At 39.1% G+C, this 18876-nt stretch overlaps 1 protein-coding gene across 1 annotated transcript in view; it reads right to left on the bottom strand.

Annotated features, from left to right (window-relative positions):
- The window catches only part of Prosalpha7 (proteasome alpha7 subunit), a 29419-nt gene extending 11278 nt beyond the window's left edge, over positions 1–18141 (bottom strand). Inside the window, exon 1 of the mRNA XM_066396201.1 lies at positions 18132–18141. The gene's annotated coding sequence lies outside the window, so the exon portion shown is untranslated. The remainder of the gene's footprint in view (positions 1–18131) is intronic.
- Between the last annotated feature and the right edge of the window lie 735 nt (positions 18142–18876).

Genomic DNA, 18876 nt, shown 5'->3' with positions numbered 1-18876 from the left:
ATTAAAGTTTTTTCGAGGGCAAACATTGGGAAATTCGGGAGACCTGGACGCCGGGTGCGCGTCGCTTGTGGAATTTTGGGTAAATTTGCCTTAAACATAAAGAAGAAAAATTCCGAAACTTAAATGAATAGACTTGGAAATTAGTAAGTTCCCTTCGTCAAAATGTGGGACGCTTTTGACCGGAGTAATGTGGGAGTTTATTTAGCGTTCCAAAATAAATGCGGCCCTGATAAAAAACGGCCGGAATGTTTTTTATGTCGATAAAATTTATTTTTATTTTTACGTATGCGCAAAATGTAATTTGTTTTTTTTTCTATGCGTCGGAAAAATTCCCGGGCCGCGGACCGATGCGAAAAAAATTTAATTGTGAATACGTTTAAGCATATTTCTATTTTGATATACAGTTTCAATTAAAAATTAACATGTATTGTTGAATTTTTCGTCGGATAAAAATTATTTTAATGTTTTTTTTTTTTTTATTTTCGCAAACGGAATCAATTTGGACTTTTTAATTAAATATCTATGAGGCCGCGCCGGCGAGGATGGAATACATTTTTTCCAATATTATTAATTCAATAAAAATAATTTATTACAAATATTGCATTGGACGAAATAAAAGAAATAATTCGATATTATTTAATTATAATGTGAGCTCGCCTGGCTTAAAAACATTCACTTGAAAAATAAATTAAAAATTGACAATATTAACAATTTTCCAATCCACGTCGATTTAGGAAGAAATTAACTGCAGCCTGTTGGAGATGAGTGCGGGTATGGACCAGGCGGTGGACCGTTTCTATCGGATTATCTATGAATTAAAAAATATATTCCGAGAGAATCCAGATATTCCAACAAATATCAAAAGTGGGACACAACAGACGCTTTGAAAGGAAAATTGGGAATCGAAACGCTTAACGGGCCTCAGCGTCACCTTTTGTCAAGAAAACTGGTCCGGTGTTCTGGCGACCAGATACTCGGGTAATCACTGAAGCACCTCTGCTACCTTATCCAATTCCTTTAGGAATATAACGTCAGGATCGAAGAGGGCTACGAATTGCTACCATCTAATCAACTCGTCTTCCGCTAGTTGTTCCACACTCTCCTCATCTGATGTGATTTTTTAAAAATCTACTGTCTCTTTAGATCATTTCGGGTCTGTTGTTTCGTCCTTCGTGTAATTGAAAGGGCCCTCCTGATGGCTTCGTACATTCCTATGCGCGGTTTGCGTCCTTTCAGGTCGCGAGGCAAGACCACTTTTCCTCCTACCAACCACTTGGTCTTTGCCCTTCTGGCCTTGTAACGTGGCACTCTTGATGTGTGGACCCGACAGAAATTTTTACTTTTCTCTTCAGCAATGAAAATTGTGTCTGCACGTTTACGAATTCTCCTGAGGTGCTTCTCTTTGCGTTGTGACATTCATACCCCTTTTCTGCATGGTCATCCCTAGGTATGTGGTCCTTTTATCTTTTTTTTAGCTTTTCTCGTCCTTCTTTCTAATTCTTGGCTAGTTTCTGATATTTCTTTGGCAGGCTTGCACACAAGCACTCTTACCCATTATACGTTTGTCCTTCAATTTTCTGGATGTGTCACTTCTTTCTTTCTTCACCAGGAGTGGTTCCCGCAACTTGGCAGACAAGGCATCTAGGGATCACCACGTGGAGGTGCGGATAGGTCTTCGACTCTCATTTTTTCAGTCTCATCATGTTAAATGTTTCAGAGGATGGTGGTATTTTTAGGCTCATGGAGCTCAACAAAAAAGCGTAAACCACCCAGATAGAAATTGCGACCACTTTGCGCGTTGAGTTAACCTAAGAGTGAATATCCTTAGGGCTTGCTTGAGGATGAAATTAACGATCTTCCTTCGAATGTGGAAGATCGAAAAAAATGCTTTTACGCCTCTCGAAGTGGGAAAAGATCCACACTCAGCGCTGGCTTTGATAAAGTAACTTCGACACTTTTTAAGAACTGTGCTTCCTGTGGCCTTTCGAAAAGGGCGATTTTCCTACCAGCTGGAAGCATTCCTGGCTTGGATCAACCTTCAAACTTGGATCGGATAGGACAATACGAGATATAGGAATGCTTCGTCCAATTTTAGTAGTCGAATTTTCCAGTCGGACAGTTGCTATATCAATCGTAAAAATCAGAGAATTTATCATCACACAAGGGATCTGTATACAGGGTGTAACATGTCATCATGGAGGTATTTCAGGGAGCAATTGTACTCTGCAAAATAATCAGAAATACACCGTTTCCGATATACAGGGTGACAAAATTTCACATTTTTTATGTATTTTTTTGAGATTTACATCCAGCGATGTTCCATGGCTTCTATACCGTGGTTATAGTACGCAGCTTCGAATGTTTTAAAGTAGGTATCAATTTCGGGCTCCACATTTTCATGATTGACAAATCTCTTTTCACCGAACCATTTTTTCAAGTTTGGAAAGAGAAGAAAATCTACGGGGGCTAAATCTGGCCAATAGAGTGGATGAGGAAAAAGTTCAAAACCAAAATTATTGATTTTGGCTATCGCGATGACGGAAGTGTGGGCTGGTGCGTTGTCTCGACGAAGTAAGATTCTTCCGCCAAATGTGGTCGCTTTTTCCTAATTTCTTCGCTTAAACACTACAATAAATGTGTTTAATATTTTCAGTTTATTGTTTTTCTTTTGGGAAGATAGTCAACAAAAATGATCCCACGTGCATCCCAAAAAACTGACGTCATCACCTTTCCTGCACATGGAACGGTTTTCACCTCCTTTGAAGCCGATTCTCCCCTTTCATCAGTTTTTGCCCAATAGTGAGTAATCGCGACACCCATCCTGCGCACAGTTTTCTCATATCCAACTGTTCGGTCAAAGTGCGGTGTACAGTACTTTTTAAAATCCTTATCATGTCTGCTAGCTCGCGCAATTTTAGCCGACAGTCTTCCAGTAAGGTGTTGTGAATTTTCACCACAATTTCTGGAGTGGTCACCTCATTGGGTCGACCACTGCGGAGTGCGTCTTGACCGCATTTAAATTCTGCCACCCGATATTTTACAGTCGTTGACGAAGGACCGGATTCTTGCAGAGCAGAATCTAACTCTGCTATGGTGTTGGAGGGACCAAGAACTTTTAAATGAAAGTATTGAATCACGCATCGATGACCAATTTTTTTCACGTTCACAAAATCTCTGAGAGCCTTAAAAGAGATTAAAAACGGCTCTAAACCAAAAGAAATCAACGGAGCACCCAACTTTAGACATAGGCTTTTTAAAATTAAGTTTCTGCAATAAGGCAAAATTTCAATTAAAAAATCACTATATGCCAGGTCGGACACTTCTGGGACTATCCTCGCACTATCGCTTCCTGAAATATTGCCATTATGATATGTTACACTCTGTATAGTCCTTTCCCTGCCACGTTCCGGTTTTTGGGGAGAAATATAAATGATCCCAGACGTCTTGGTAGTGATATTTACAAGATAATAATAATATTCAAGAGGGACGTTCCTTGGGAGATTCGTTCCTGGGTTGCCTCAACTGAGCCCGTCCGGCCACCCCATGCGGCCTCCTAACATCAACCCTCCGAATAAGTAAATCAGAACAATTTTGGGGTTTTTGAAATCAAATTTTGCAGTGTTTTCAGCCGCGTTTTTCAGAACGAACCTTCCTCGACTAACGCCCTATCTAAATGGCTCAAAAGCCGACGTCTCGATTGGTTGAAACGGTCTATCCAAATCAAGTTAATCTCACACGATTGGACGGTATTACAAGGCATGATAATTTGACAGTAATCGTTAGTCGGTAATTGCCCATCAAGCTTATTAAACTGACCCGATTTCACATCACAAGCAAAAATTACCAAGTATTAATCACGGAAATCTGACGGGGTAATTGTTAGCCTTCTCAATAAAGTATCGGTGTTTCAATACTGAGGAATTTAATGGAAAAGGAGTTTAAATTATGCTAAGCAAAAGATTATGTAAACATAAGTCATTAAGGAAGCTTGTTCGATTAAAAGTTTATAATGGCCAGGGGCCATTCTTGATCATAATTCATCTGGTGCTTATTTGTGGTTGTTACACAGGAAAAATTTTGGTTTGCTAATGGATAAATGAGAATTCAATCGTTTCAAGTGGCACTCGACGGGCGCCCAAGAGATATCTCCATAGTGGAAGTTTCGCAATGGTCGGGTGGATGAGTTTAAAAAAATTGCTTTTGCCAAAGTCACGAAAAACACTTCCTTAAGGGTCGAATTATTAAGCTTGAAAAAGCTCTGAAATCGTTGGCGCATCACAGCCTTTTAAGATTCAGCAATTTTCCGCATTTTCTTCGTCCATTTCGTTTGTTGGCTTATTTGCATTAAAAATCTAAGGGTAAGTGGCGAGAGGGGGAGGGGGGGGGGTTGTTGCTGCTCTACTCCTTCCTCCCTCGTTTTTTATTTCTTCTACCTCGTCTGTCGCCGTTGTTTTCATTAAAATTAATTATTTAATTTCATCTCTGTCTCTCCCAACTGAAGCATCACGATAACATGGTTTGATGGACGAATGTTATTTGCGTTAAACATCTAGGAGTGTGTGATGAATTCTTCCTTCTTTCTTCATCTCTCGTCTCTTCTACTTCTTCTATCGCTGTGGTTTTCATTAAAACTAATTATTTGATTTCGTCTTTCTTTCTCCCATTCAAGTATTACGAAACCATGGTTTAGTGGGCGGATGTTATTTGTTTTAGAAATCTAAGGGTAAGTGGTGACGAAAAGGGTTGTTACTGCATCCCTCCTTCCCCTCTCTTTCCTCATTTCTTCTCTCTCCTCTATCTCTGTTGTTTGCATGAAAATTGGATATTTGATTTCGTCCCTGTCTCTCCCATTGAAACGTTACGAGATCACGGTTCGGTGGGGGGATGTTATTTGCGTTAAAAATCTAGGGGCACGTGCTGAGGGGAGGTTGTTGCTGCGCTCTTCCTTCTTCTTTCATCCCTCATTTCCTCTACATCTTCTGTCGCTACAGTTTTAATTAAAATTGATTATTTAATTTCAGCTCCGTCTCTCCCATCGAAACATTGCAAGACCATTATTATTTATTGATCAATTATCAGAATAGCCCTGTTATGTTAATCTAATATCCCCCGATGCCATTAATTAATTTGTAGAAAGTAGTATCAGTTGCAATAATAATAACACAGTAATCTAGGTTTCATGTATTATTTCCCACCTGAACAGGGACCGGCTTGAGGAATTTTCATAAAAATCCGTTCAGAGAAACGAGTTTCTTAATTATATTAGACCAGTTGATAATAATTACAAATTTAAATCAAAGTGTCAACTAATATTATTGACTTGTTTGGAGTGCAATGCAAGGCATGCGGCTTGGAAAATCAGCCTTATGCATTAATACATGAGGCAGCCTTATGCCGGCAATGGACCTTCAGAGAGATATCTTCAAAAATCCTGAGCATTTGAAGCGCCTCACTTCCGTGAGGAGCGGAATTCTTCATCGTCGTAGGAAAGCTCTACTGCGAGCTTCGAGAGGCTTCACCGCCGCATATATATATATATATATATATATATATATATATATATTCGAGGATAAAACGTTATTATTTCCCTGTTTATTTAAATTAACCCGCAATAATCGTAATTTTTCATTACCATGTCTGCACGCATTAAATCGTTCTCCATATGTGACACTTCCAGATCATGTTTCGTGAGTGATACCCTCAGATTTTCACGCTCGTAAGTTGTCCCAGAATTATCAAGGAAATGGAGTTTTAGCGGTAATTATTGTTAAATCTTCGGCAGGAATGTTGATGTTCGTGCATCCTCCAGGACTTACGCCTGGATCAGTTTGGCCGAGGCGAAGAGGTGGATGCTCTTGATGGCGCTGTCGCAGCGGGAGCGTGGCTCCCTATGGGCGGATATTGGGCGCGGAGCGAGTGCCAAAACTCTTAATAAGACCATTTTATAATGGCAATGGTACTAATTTATTCCGAACTCTCTGCGGCGCGTATAAATGGGTCTAAATTCAATTACCAGATCAGCAATAGAAATTAAGCCGAGCTCGTTCTGAAAGTTATTACTTTAATTACCTCCCTATGTATAAATATCAAACTTTTTGCGATTTTTCTTAACGCTCAGTTTATTAGGTCTACTTTAACTATTTATTTCATTACCCTCGATATTTAAACTGTTTTTGATACCGAGTGGACAGCTTTATGTAGCCGATAGCGCATTCGCCCGTACATAACTAACTATCACATAGTGAGACGATTTAATTCCGAATCGATTCATCTATATCGAAATAAATTGCGAAAGTTGTATACGAAAATCCACCTGATCGAACAATCGCGATCGTGATTTTTATTGGACATTTTTATGGGAGTAATTGAAGTTTGGCAATTTCGGAGAGACCGCACTTTAAATGAAACATCGAGTGCGCCTTTTTCCCGCAAAAACGCATTAAAATCGGACAAAATGTAAATGAAAATTCAACCGCAGAAACGAATGGCCAAGTCAAATCATCAAACACAATAAAAGTTCGCATGAGGGCACTTTTTTTGATTTTACTGTAAATCACATCGGGGCGAAGGAAATGATGACTGCGCGGAGGGGCTGAGAGTGACGAAGAATGTTGCGTCTACTTAGGTGTTCAAGTGGTGCTAACAGGTTTTCTCCTTGCTAAAGAAGGCAAAAACGACATCTAGGACCGGCAGTTTCTTGCATTGTACAGGATGTCCCATATTTGACTCTCGACACGGGAGTCTCGGAGACCGTAGGAGACACACAGCCGGTTAAATAGAGGCAATGTCGTGCCTTTACGAGAAGAGCGCTTTGCCTTTCTAGTTTAATAAAAAAATCCAATTACTTCCGGATATATCCGAAAAAACCAAAAATTGCTATTTCCATTTTATTTTTTTCTGCCTTAAATTATAGAGAAACATGAAAATAGAGAACGCTTTCTTAAGGCGCATTTTCCCGCGCTGCGACCTGAAAATGGTTTTTCGGAGATACGACGTTTCAGTTTTTCAATGTCATCATCAACTTTTTTTCAGATACGAACCTGACTTTTTTTATGAATTCTATTAATCACTGACAATTAAAAAACATCCATGTGTCGCACTTGCCGATTGGCGACGTCTAGATCAGAAATATTCATTGCAGGGTTTTGAAAATATATTTTAAACATTCTGGTTGTTGATTCAAGTCTGAACTGCGGGCAGGCCAATGAACCGCACCACGGTTACCCATCCACTTATTTGGAAACATTCGGTTTAGCAATAATAATATAAATAAAATAGACAAGTGTGCCGCGCCTGTGACACCAATCGCTATGCATCTATGTCTGTCATGTAATCAATGTCTGATATTTATTGAACTATTCATTTTGACATAGGGGTTTTCGATTCTTACCTTGAAAGTGGAGTAAGTAGGATGCATCAATGCAGAATATGAAAATGTTGAAGCGTTGTTTCTCTTGATAATGAATATTTTAATCTAGACCTCGCAAATCGGCAAATGCGACACATTGTAGTTTTTCAATTATCAACGACTAGTAAAATTTGTAAAAAAACGGTCAGGTCCCTATTTGAAAAAAAAATTGATGATGGTATTGAAAAACCGAAACGTCGTATGTCCGAAAAACTATTTTCAGGTTGTAGCGCGGGAAAATGCGCCTTTAGAAAGCGTTTTCCATTCTCATGTTTCTCTATAATTTAAGGCAGAAAAAAATAAAAAAGAAATAGCAATTTTCGGGTTTTTCCGGAAGTAATCGGATTTTTTTTTTAATTAAAAAGGCAAAGTGCCCCTCTCGTAAAGGCACAACTTTGCCTCCATTTAACCGACTCTGAATCTCCCACAGTTTCCGAGGTCCCTACGTTGAGAGTTGAATATGGGACACCCTTTACATTGGGAACCATCTGGTGGTCTCTTTCTTTGCAATGATCGGGCCTTTGTCTAGCTGCTTCACGGGGCCTCACTGGTCATTTCATCGATTTTGGTCAGCGACTTGCTGAATTTTCCTTCAAACTTCGCAACCAGACCGTCGCATTTCTTCCGGGTGTGCCAATGTGCAAATAGCTCGGCATGAAACAGCTCCCAAGGCAACGAGATCTAAAGAATTGATGTACCTTTAATCTCTACCAAAATTATCATTTGTTCGCTCTTTTTAATTTTTATTTCAATTTAAATCCATTTACTCGATGTTTACTAAGGAAATTACTTACAGCTTTAGACATTCCAAACAAGTATTCATTTTTTTTCGTGTAGCTGCGCTAAAGTGGGGCTTAAGTTCCTGCTCTTCTGCATCAGAGATGGTTATTCTTACACAAAAAAAGTGAACACTTGTTTTGAATATCTAAATCACTTGCGGATCTGCTTAGTTAACATCAATTAAATTCATTTAAATTCAGAATATAGGACGAATCGAGAGTAATTGAACGTCTGTTTGAAATAAAAGATCAATTGAAGTAGTGCCTGTTCATCTTACGCATTTTCATACTGCAAACGGACTCTACGAGCATTTTCTCAACATGAGAATTGAGCATTTCAAGTCGGTAAAAGACCTACTTAAAGCAGATTGAAGCTTTATTTCAACACAACATTTACTCGATAGAAACGCAGGCAAAGCTGCAGCGAAGAAATGAATTTATAATTAAAAACAATAAAAATACACAAAGTTACACGCGTTAATATTGAATTATTTACGAGTTGTTTGATAATGAAAAACCTAGAAAACGGCTTTTATCTTCGACGGAATTTGAACCAGCGGCCACCTCCAGGTTCTGGCTCCATCTACCGAGCTGTACAGGTACAGTGGTTCGCTCCGCCTTTTTCGACATGTTCCTTCAGGTTAGTTCAGCTGAGCAGTCGAGCATTTTGAAAGGGGACAGGATCGTATTCACGACCCGAGACACTCACATCTCATTTTCCCGCCACGCTTATCCACATACCATACCTTGGTCGTGAAGTGCCCATGACCCTCACGTTTTAGATCCCTCGGTACTTCGTCTGGCTTTTGGACGTACCTTAGCTTTTCAGGTGTTAGTTCGGGTTGGAAATCAGCTTGTCTGAAGTAATGCCTTGAGGCGGTCCCGGACACGAGGAAAGGGCGCTTAGTCGATCGGTAATTTCAGGACGAAAACGCTATCCCAGCTCAAAGAGGACGCATAAGGTTACCTTAGCCCTCAAAGTCTGTTAGGCAGATCAACCTCGGAAAAAAGGTTAATTCAGGTAGTTGGGGACTTTAAAGGGAACGGGAACGCACTCACTCAGATCCCTCGCAGCCTCGTGGCTCCTCGCGACTTAAGCTTGAGGTTCGGGTCATAATGGTGCACTTCAGAGCCTAGGGGTGTAATATACTATTATGATTCAGTTACTGCCAGCGCAGTAGCTGAATATTGATTGATCGATACACATTTCTTTTAACAGTTGATTAAGTTATTTCGAAGCATTTTAATTTTCACTTGAAACTCGAATTACTAGCAAATTAACACGGAAAAACAGCGTTACGCGTTGTATATGTAACGCGTATGTAATGAGATTTGATTCAACTCGTTCGTTTACGGATTCGCTCGCTAGCTCGTAAAGCCATAATAAATTTATATACTTATTGCCTTAATAACTGCTATTTCTGGTATCTAAATATCTCTAAGTTTTGACTTAAAAGTTTAATTATTGGAAAATTAACATAAAATCAGACATAAAACGTTATATATGTAACCCGCGCGTAATAAGATTTTATTTGACTCGTCCATTTACTTAATAGTCATTATTTATGAAATTTAAATGCCTCTCTTAAGTCTCAAAATATAAAAAATCTTACGTGTCTTGCGGTAACTCAGAGCACATTTTATCACGCCAAAAGTCGCTTTAAAGCTTCACAGCTCTGATTGTACGGAGTGTTTCATAATAGTATGTAAAAATTCGGAGGGAGGATTTTAGGAAAAAAACTGCCATGATCGTGGGTCCGTTTTCGCTTCTTGTGTGAAATGCAGGTTAATCATTTTTTTAAAACTTTTTTTCCTAGTAAGTCCGTTCCGGCTGTAAATGTTTTTACGGAATTTGGGGAGCGTATAATGAGTGTAGAGACACATCTTTTAAGGGGAAAATGATAGTTTCAATTTCGCCAGTGGCGTCCCCACTGATGTGACTATGAGCACTTTAAACGAAAAATATGGCTTTTCATTTAAAGGTTTTTTTGTTTTTTTTTTTAATAAAAATAATTTTCTAAGTGCTCCATATTTCTGTGAAAAACGGTATCTTGAATATTTCTCACAATGTTAACCGTTTTCAAAGAAAAAAATGAAATACTGAGAAATTGCATTCAAGTTATTCATTCGTTGAGCATAATGAAAAATACACCAGGGGTTTTTCAAAGAGTGCGCGATAACATGCGAAACAGGACGTGCATCACCTTATTTACTGGTTCTTTTATAAGTAACGTAATGCACCTAATTGAGTCTTGTAGCTCTAATGTTAGTTGGAAAATAATGTTTTTTTTTTAATTGTTTCCATGGAAATGGTTAATTTTATGAAAAATATTTCCGAGATCTTTTTGTCACAGAATATTAAGAACATTATTTTTATTTTTTTAAAAACTAGCGGCGATCACATTTTTCGTTAAAAGGTTCAGGATGGTACCAAGGGTGGTTTCCCTGGTCAAGTAAAAAAATTTGTTTTTCCCTCGAAAGATGCGCCTCTATAGCTATTTTACTTTCCCTAATTTTCATAAAAGCATTTAATGCCTGTACGGGCTTAATAGGAAAAAACTTAAAAAAAAAATGTATCATCACTCTTGGTGGTAGACATTTTTATCACGAGTTTAATCCTCGCTATATCTCATATAAAATATAAATTTTACGCGGAGCTTTCCTCTGCCTTTCCTCGATGCCGCCAAGGGTTGGGGCCCTTAACTCGGAGCCCTTAATTGTGCTTAATTTTCTAATCGCTATTCAAATTAGCCCAAAAAACTTTCTCCTCGAAGGACTGGCAAGGGCGAAAGGGTGCCTTTACTTAATGCAGATTATTCGAACAATAGAGCCGCGAAAACAATTCCAGAAAGTACCCAAAATTTGATTTTTAGATTGTTTGATATTAATTTTAGGAGTTGATAAGCAAAATATCAAAAAAATTAAACATGCAATTTTTATTGAATTCAATTTTGATTACAACTCCGGTAAAATACAATTTGATATCGAAATTTCTCCCGAATGCCTCGTTTTTTATTAATGGAATAATTAAAGAGATTTAGTTTTTTCGAATAAAAATTAATGGATTTTACATGCAAAATATAAAAAACGCTCCCTCCAATATAATGCTCATATATGCGCGTTCGCTTTTTTTATTTTGCATACAAAATAAACTGCCTAAAATATTAATTAAGGCTTTATTCGGACTGCAGCCCGCCCCCTAAATGCAGTTTTTTGATTGGCCGATTTAATATTGATAGAAAAATCGCATTTACCGAAGAAAATTGTGTCATTTTAACCCTCATAGAAGGACCAATCCGCAATTTGTTCATCAATTTGGGAGATGAAATTGATTTATTCATAGGACGAGCTTAATGGTCTTAGCTACCAACTTTTAAATATTAAAGTTAAGCTTTCTGATGATTAGCCATTGAAATAAGGCAGCTTTTACGGCCGGTTGCATTTAAATTGAGCTTTTTCTGTCTCACGCACTCTGAAGTATTAATTACAGTTTGCGAGATACTGAGATTTGAGCATAATGTTTTGCTAATATAAATGTAAATTCTCGTGTTCATCAGGCTGTTTAGCGGGTAACTTCGAGTAATGAATAAAATTACGCAATTTTTCTCTATATTTACTTTAAAAATCACTTTGGTAGCAACAAGACATTAACAAACATTAATTCGATTCAAAAGGCATTTTGCATACATCCATTTTTTGCGCACTAATTGCGGCAATATTTAAAATTTCCAAGCATAACAACAATTAATAACGAACCTAATTGCAGGCGGCCTTTAACGGCTGCACCCTTGTGGTGATAATCTATTAATCAGACAGGTAAATAATAATTAATTGATAGCTAGATCGGTGACATCATGGTCAGTCACAATGTGACGGAAAAGAATAAGGTCGAATTAAGGGAAGTACATTCCTAGAAACGCCTGCGGAACAAACCTGGTCAATGTCTCGGGAATTGGGGTTGACAAGCGGGATCCAGGGGGAGCACCGCGACGCGGGCGATAGGGCCTGCAATGTTGGTTGCATATGCTCGTGCAAGTGAGTTCGTTTACGTCGCGATGCCTTTTTGTGTTTGCAGAACTGTTGAAACCTCGGCGATATGCAAGTAAGCCTAATAAGGCAATTGCAACTTATACATAATGTAAACTAAATTTCTTTTTGCCTTATTCCGTATGCATGGAATGGAAAATGCAATAATTACATTAATCCGTAAACGTAAAAACGTAAAAAACTGAATCGCAGTGTCTTATTTGAGACAAACATGCATTTGATTAAGGGCAATTAATTTTCAGTCGGACAGCGACATTTTTGCATGTGAACCGTTATGATCGCGGCCGAGTCCGTTAACCAGATTTGCAGAAAAATTCAACGAATAAGGCCGATATTGACCCCACCCAAAGGAGGTCCTGCAGCCGTGTTCCAGACAGCGATTTTCAATCTAATCAAAATCGGTAATTTCATTTGCGGCCTGCATAATATCCCATTCTATTAGGAATCAATTACGGCTTAAATTAATTGCACTCATACCGCATTTTTTCGAATTGTAATGAAATTACTTTATATTGCATTAATATTTTTTAGGGTCAGTTTGCTTATTAGCTTTGGGCGTTCGCGGAGATAGTAATCTTGGTGTGCCGGGGTATTTGCCTCTCCGTCATTTAAAAGCCTCCACGAAGACCTATTGGGAGGACTGGGCATTGTTTTGTTAGCATTATTATTCAAAAATACGTGGTTTTTTTTTCAATTCGGGGGACCGTTTCATCAATTCCCGCGCGAGCTATCAGGAAATTCAGGCCGCGTTTGAATAATTAGTCCCTGCTTCGGCCGTTTTTATTTCGCAAATAAATTATGGACGGCCGCCCTTTTCCCTGCACCGGAGGCCACCAGCCGCCCACCCTCGTGTGCAGTCCGTCCACTGGCGGAGATACGTTCCACCGTTGCATATGTATGATAAGCAGCCGCGAGTTCCTCTACAGTGTGTTGGAAATTCTACTGGAACCGTGGCAAAGGGTTTTCCACCAACGTTTTATATCTCGCAAGGGTGAAGTGGCATGCTCGGTGGGCGATGGGGGGGCGAGCTCACCGCGATACGCGAAGTCAAACTGCAAAGTGAGATTCTAAAATTTGGTGTATCAAAATGATGGAAATCCTTTAGTTTTCTTTAGCTAGTGAAAATACAATTTTCTATTTGACTTTTCATAAAATTCAATTTAAAACTTTTCACCTCTAGAAAAGAGCATACAGGCTTTAGTGCCTTCCGCAGATAATTGAGGACTCTTTAACTGCTCGCTCGGGCGTACCAGAGGCGCAAACACCCCTGTCCTCTCTCTGCTACATAATTCAAAGTCCATCGTCCAATTTTTATTATTTTCCACAGTCAAATTCCCTCTGTTTTTCTGCCGTTGCCGCTCTCGGTCAGCGAGGGACTTTTCCGATGCGATCCCGCGTAATCATATTTCCATCCAATTCCGGTTGGCTCTTCATTTTCCATCTCCCATCCCATTAAAGGCTCGCTAATGCCCCCACGTGATATTTTCAGGTTTTTCATCAGCACCCAAAGTCACTCTTTTGTCACATTTTCACAACGCAGTGGTAGGTTTTTTCCAATATCTACAACCTGATAGGATTTTGCGGGTCCAATACTCCGATTTCCGTCGAGAGTGATCCATCGTGGTAATTCAGGTCAAGACTAAATTGAAGACGTTTGATGCGACGAGATGGATTGAAGGAGGATGAAGAGGTTTTCTGTGTAGTTAAATTGAAAAAAAAACGTTCTTGACTCCATGGAAAGGAACGAGGCCTGCGAATGCCCAAAATGCAAGTACCTGGGAGATTCAAAGGGAAACTGGACAATACAGCTAAGATTTTGTTGGAACGGATGGATCCAAATGGATGTCGGGGCTTGAATGAGTTGGAATATGGGTAATACATCAAAATTGGCCCAGTTCCAATCCATCTTTGATACATCCAAGATCCATCCATTTCATCCGACTCGAGATGCTGAATAATGGACACGTCTCATTAATTTTTCCATTGTTCCAAGAGGTTGTTTTGTGAAAACTGAGTGGTTTTTGACCACTGTTTTTTATTAAAAAAGCCAGAAAGAGGGATGGGAGGGACGGATGAAGGAAGATATCTTAAAATGGAGACAGGTGATTTCCCTAGAATCTGGAGCGCTGCGTCTCTCCCGGAGGCTTTTGCACGAATTAGTTCCACAAAGTGTTATTTTATTCAATTACCACACAACACCTGCAGGTCGCAACCTTTGATGTGACCCCTTTTACCCATCTTCAGTTAAACAAAAGTCAAATACAAGTTCGAATTAGCCTTCGGAATATATTAGGGCGCTCCTATATCTCGGCAATTATGGCGCCTTTGTAATTATTGTTATTCAAAATTATGGCATTTTCGATGTTTTATTATGGTGATTTAGGGGCGTCGTGCCGAATTTACTCCTTTATTCCTTTAATGTCGTTCGCTAGGCATCCTTAAGAGTCCCAGGCCGGCAAAAATTTGAATTTGAATAATAATTAATAGACCCTTAGATCGTAGTTTTCAAAGCAGGAATATGAATGCGAATCGAGAAACCTGAGCCGGGAGTAACATTTTCATGCAGAGTCCTGCTTGAATAATAATTATTGAAGTCTGCCATTAGTCAGTTGCAGGTCTCATAAACATCCGAGTTGGGGCATAAATTTGGACATGGCCGGTATGTGTTTTAGACACGTGTTAGCTTCCTGATTTAATTATTATTAACACATTATGATCATAAGATTCGGCCTACAACATGAGAGAATCAGTTACAGACAGCCTCGATTCGATTTGCATAAAGATATTAAAAACGCTAATTGTTTCGTAAAGAAAAAAGGGTTGCCGGGGAATTACAGGACGGGAGGATTAAGTGACAAAATAGCCATTTTTTCGAATTAGGGGCTTAATGGCGAAATGAATTTTTTAAAATTTGTTTACGAAATATTAAAATTTACATCAGTACTGTTTTTAATTATGGAGACGGATTACTGCGCTATATTGCCTCGCGCATATTAAACAGCTTTTTTTTATCGTCGTGTAATTAGAGTTATGTTCACAAACAACATGCATATACAGGGTGTGCGATTATGCTCAAGGGGGAGGCAGGACGATGACCACCCCTCCTCGAGGAGTGTAAAAAGCCGCAATAATCACACCGGAATTATTATTTTCATCATATAATGGTGTAAGCGCAATCTAAATGCAAATGGTCTTATGTTAATTCGGTCGCTCTGCGCCCATTAATTTTAAGTAGCCTATAATTAAATTTTATATTATTTTTCCGGGGGGCGACGGGGGACAGTGATGGATGTTTCAGCTCGTGCAAAAACGGCTTATTATGGGTTTGTAACCCTTTTAATTAAAAATCGCGGACGCAGCCATTGCATGAGATTTTTAATCGAGTTTTTCGGGGGCTTATAATATAATGTTGCGCCGCGTAGATTTATGACAAATGAGATTTTTAAATAGGATCCTGTAATCATGTCCCAAGGTTGATGCTGCTTTAGGAAAGTTCACCAATTCGCGTCCATTTTCTTTATTTTTCTACCTCTCTGCACAACTACTATTATTCACCTTCTTCTAAGCCGTATTTCGATCCGAGGAACGGACGAAGCAAGTCTATTGTCCGAAAGTTCGTATCATTAAAAGCGCCCAGAAATAAAATGAACAATAAAAAATAAGTGCGAAATTAAAAAAAATCATACCTTTGGGAGAATTTGCAGGGACACGTGATTTTTCTAAGAAACTTGGACCCGTCAATTCAGATAAATGAGCAATGGCTTCTAATTGGACTTCAAAACTCAGTGCTGTACACAAACTTCAGAGAGTTGCACCTAAGTTGGAACTTACCAAAAACCAAACCCAAAAATAATTTCTTAATTTTGTCCGTCAAAATTTGTAACTACCGCCACTGTTCCATCGGAACGTAGAACTGCCACCATTGTGCTGCTATCATCCATGACCGCATGCAACGTCAATTGCTCCGATCATAGAGTCGTCTTTATTTATCACGCAAAGGCAGATAAGGACAAATATTAAACTCTTCTTCCTATGATCCCAAGTCAGAGGCGGAACTTTGGGAGCTCTATCGAATTTTTTTAATGTTTGGGGATTTTTATCGGAGACTCAAACCCCATATTAAGCGCAGTTTGGCACATATCTGATTTAGAAACTCTCTCATAAGTCATAAATTATAGAGCTGAATTTTCGGGGTGTTAAACCAGTTAGAGGCTTAACTTTCTTTGGGGAACTGCCTGAATAGAAAAAACATATAATTGTTGATTTTTTGGGAGTTTTACAATCCTGATGTTTGGAAACTATGCTTCTCTCTCTCTCTCTCTCTCTCTCTCTCTCTCCCTCTCTCTCTCTCCCTCTCTCTCTCTCTCTCTTTTCTCATGTTTTAAAGCCCAATCTTCAGGTCGTTAACCTCTCTAGAATCAGGAGCAGTTACACCTCTTTTGGAAGCAATTTTTTTAAAGTTTGGATATTGTAGGCGTTTTTACGCCCTATGGCACGGTCATGGCTCATGAAAATTCTCTAATAAAATATTACAGTTTGAGGCTGAACCTTCATGATATTAAACCCCTTAATGTCAGAAACGTAATTTCCTTTGGGAAACGCTATGAGACTTCTTAAGAATAGGCAAATATTTGGAAAATATACTGGAGTTTGGCCCCCCCTTTTAGGCCGTTGGCAATAGCCTAATATCCAGGACACTCTATTAAAAATCACAAATTTTGAAGTTCAGAGCGTGAAGAGCTCTAAAGTCAGTGGCGTCAGCGACCTTACATACTCAGTCGTGTTTTCCCAGGCCGACTAACACCACTTATCCTGAAATAGTTGTCTGAAGTCACCTGATGTACTACGATGAGGGTCAATTTCTCCAAAGTTCTGCTCAGGACAGCGGGGGCACAAGCCAGGCCTTCGAGATTTCGTGCAACTACCAGCATTAAACTCATTTTGTTTGGGACACCCTGTATCCCTAAAATGGGTAAATTTCTCATCTTTCCTGAGCCTCTAGCTCAGTAAAACCTAACCTAAATCTAAAACTAAGACGATCTATGTTGCATTCCGTGGCCACTCTTCCTCTAATTGGCTCAATTAACGAATATAAACCGAGATGCCTTTATACTGACCCAGAGGCGAAAATTTTAGACCGGATCGTAAATTACGCCGATGGCGGTTTCGCCATTGCGATCCGGCCACGCAATTAACATAATATATTATGACTAAGCTGGAACTGAAAATTAGTCGGATTGTGCTGACGTGACCCGTTCCGTTCAATCGTAGGCGGTTGAGTGCAGAACAAAATCTTCCATGGTCGTACCGAACTTTTCTTTCAAGAAAGTCATCATTTTTTGCTGTTTCCAATTTAGCATTTCCTCTATCTTCATTGTAGCCAAGGCTGCCTTCATTGAAGCTGACAACGATATGCTGCTCGGGGTTCACTCGAAAAAACAGACGGGACGCCACTGAGCTATCTGAATGGGAAGTTCAATTTAAATTTAGTTGCAGGAGCGCCTTCTGTAAATCCATACACACGCAATCCGAATCATTAAAACCTGTTTCTGCTTCTATTGAAAAGTCCGTTTTCATTATTACTAATCGTTTAATTATAATATCCTAATTATACCATCGAACAATAATTGCTTGATGGTGGAAAATTTATTAATGGATATCTCAGTAATTGAAGGTGTGGATTAGATTCTCCTGCATTTCACTACATACTTAATTACAGGACTATATGACATGTATTTTAACCTTGAGATCTGATTTGTTCCATCGTCACTTGAGCTTAAATGGTCTATGGTCAGTGATTCAGAAAATGGGTAAATACATATACACACACGCATTTATGCCAAAATTAGCTATTCTTTTTGCTCGTTAAATTTTGTAATTATCACCACTGTGTCATCAAAATTTGCCATCGTCAGCATTGTCATCCATGGCGGCGGCACCTGCTCCTGATCATATAGTCATCTTTGTTCATCGCATGAAAGTAAATGAAGCAAACTCCTTTCTGGGACTCAGTACTCAGAGTGCTTGAATAAAATCGCCCAGTGCTGATATTCATCGTATGAGACATAAAAATAAAATGTTTTTTTAGTTGGGCGATTGCAGTTTGGAGGGGTTTTTGGGGTTTGGGGAGTTTTCGTATATGTACGTTCAAGTTAAATCCTTAAGTAAGGACTAATTTCACTTATCAAAAAACCATAAATCTTAATATTGAAATTTATGTGGAAAAAAATAATGAAAGAGCAAAGAAATCGGGAGCTGGGACACCCACCCTTGACCCTGATCTCCGTCTGGGGATCTCCAGAGTCATCCCACCAGCTGGGATGCCACAGATCGTAAAGGCACCGCAAGTGCTGTTGGTTCTTGGTTAATCGAACGCTCCTTCTATGTAAAAGAAGAATCTTTCTCTGTCTTAATGGGATATAAATTTGATATGTGGGATGACCACTGACGAAGACGAAGTTATTCAATTACCAGAATATGCCGTTACAGAGACTACTTATTTCCGAATCGTCCGAGTCGTTATCCGAGCAATCAACGCATGACTTTTCATCACCGAGTGCAGCTGCAGAGAATGTAGTGAAATGGAAATTTCTTTTTTTCTTGTTATCATTATTAATGCCTATTTATTTTGTTATTTTGTTT

Source organism: Euwallacea similis, chromosome 13, assembly GCF_039881205.1.
Source record: "Euwallacea similis isolate ESF13 chromosome 13, ESF131.1, whole genome shotgun sequence".
Classification (NCBI taxonomy): domain Eukaryota; kingdom Metazoa; phylum Arthropoda; class Insecta; order Coleoptera; family Curculionidae; genus Euwallacea; species Euwallacea similis.
Note: the sequence above shows the minus strand (reverse complement) of the source record. Positions and strands in the feature narration are given on the sequence as shown.